This window comes from Aplysia californica, unplaced genomic scaffold (assembly GCF_000002075.1).
Source record: "Aplysia californica isolate F4 #8 unplaced genomic scaffold, AplCal3.0 scaffold00317, whole genome shotgun sequence".
NCBI lineage: Eukaryota > Metazoa > Mollusca > Gastropoda > Aplysiida > Aplysiidae > Aplysia > Aplysia californica.
This window is the reverse complement of record NW_004797587.1, coordinates 643867-646020: the sequence shown is the minus strand read 5'-3', so window position 1 is coordinate 646020 and position 2154 is coordinate 643867. Positions and strand designations below refer to the sequence as shown.

At 42.9% G+C, this 2154-nt stretch overlaps 1 protein-coding gene across 1 annotated transcript in view; it reads right to left on the bottom strand.

Moving 5' to 3' along the window:
- Positions 1 to 379, bottom strand: part of LOC101847436 — a gene marked incomplete in the record, with an annotated part of 28664 nt that extends 28285 nt beyond the window's left edge. The window contains 1 exon segment of the mRNA XM_005102218.2: positions 225 to 379.
- Positions 380 to 2154: the final 1775 nt, after the last annotated feature.

Here is a 2154-nt window from a genome sequence, read left to right as displayed (position 1 = left end):
CATAAAATTCCCAACAAAAACCAACAAAACAACAAAACGTATAAACCAATGAAAGCCTAAATAATGTTTTAAGAAAATTCCAAAAAATAAAGGTTTGCTTATAGACATAATATCATTTCGACAGAGCATCATTCTTAAATACAATAACATGATATATAAAGTCATAATGACTTATTGCCGTAAAACAAAATACTCAGAGATTCATCAATGAATGAGTAACTCACGACACACTGCACGGAAATCCTCAGTGAGATGAGACCCTGCTCTCCCACACAGTACAGCAGAGGGCACAGAACAACGCTCGTCACATATTCAAACAGAATCATTAAAATGTCTATACGTTAAAGACACGGGCCACTGAGAGCCCGAGGTGGGAACTGTACAACAGTCTAGCACAATCCGCTAATCCGCTTTGACCCGCGGAACCACAGACATACATGTAAGGTGCGCACACACGATTGTTGGTTCCCGTTGCCAGTTGCTTCTACTAGTGGGCTGGCGACAGGAAGGAGCGGCAACGCCTGTGTGTGAAGAGGTGGACATTACACTTGGAAGGCAGCCGGAAATCAATGACTTGCTTGAATAAATACATAAAACATGTATTATGTATTGCGTCGTGTTGAAATCAGGCGCTCGTCAAAATAATGAAATCGAAGAAACCGATATTTTTCTGCCCATCCGGCAATTGTTATCGAGTTTTAATTTTTTGTCTGTCCACCTTTTACGCTCATTTAAAATTAAGAAAAACAGATTTTCTGTGCAAATTTTACTGAAAAAACGTGGATTAAAAGCATAAAAGAATGTAAATGTGCCGCTTCTAGTAGACCATCTACTAAGAACACTCAAGGTTTGGGTGCCATCAAACTTTGGCGGCCATTTTCTCCCCTATTTTGCATCTGACATCAGGTGACCCCAATTTCCTTCAGTCGCAAATATCTCGACATCAGTTCAAGAAAGATGAGTGTCATATTTTAAAAAAAACCAACAACAAACAACAAGACCGAGGTGAACGTACAAGCTTAGATCTAACGTCTTAAGTTGATAACAAGAACTCCGTATGACTAACACTTGTCGAGCGCCTGATTCCACTGTGCCGTGACACGCGTCCTCCCAAAGCCAGACAGATCATATTATTATACAATGAGGGAAGGGTTGACGTTCACAGTGCTCCTGTGGCAATGTCTGTATAACTTCAAATGAGGCTACAACTGAATGTGCTCTTACAGCAACCTGCCCAAGACAACCACCTGTACAAATGACTACTTCTCAGTCACCCCCCCCCCCTTTTTTTTTTTCTTCTTCTATTTTCTACACTATAGGGGCCTACTGAAACTATCCAAGACGTCCACCTGTCTAAGACAACCACTTTTCTCCAGACAACGGCCGATCCTCTTGGACAATGCTGACTGGACATTCTTGTCTTTTACCTCAGCAGACAGCCCAAAGGAGGCAGGCAGTTCAGGCTTATTTCAGCGGTAGCCGTGATCCACTCCGCCGAGGCTTCGTTGTTCAGTATGGGCGCTGATCGATCTATCATGTTATTGGCATATCTCTGGTGCAGCCTCAAATCTGTGCCAGGAGGCCCGTCGCCTTGAGAAAACCTGCCTCACGCGTGGCTTCTCCGCCGGTCATTGTGTGGGGGCATAATGCCGGTTGGATGGTTGCTCGAGTAGCCTACCGTAACTGAAACAATGTGTGTGTGTGTATGTGTGTGTGTGTGTGTGTGTGTGTGTGTGTGTGTGAGAGAGAGAGAGAGAGAGAGAGAGAGAGAGAGAGAATTTCTATCTATAAATAAATTCGCAGTTTCAAATGACACTCAAGTGTTGGAAGTCACCAAACTTTCGCAGCCGTCATTTTCTCGCAAATTTTACTTTTGACTCCAGGTGGTTCCCATCTCCTTCAGTCACAAATATATCGACTTTTACTCAAGATACAAGGGTATTTTTTCATCATCAAATGCAAGACAAAATGAATACACTCTAAGATTAAATCAAATACTCCTCCTCATGCCAAAGCATTGACGAGCGCCTGATTCCACTGTGTCGTGTCCAATTTAAAAGCACATACCTTTGTGTAAATACAGCTGTAAGGTCGGCAGGAGATGCAGCACCCTAACAGAACATCAGAGATGTCCAACAAAGTAAATGCCCTACA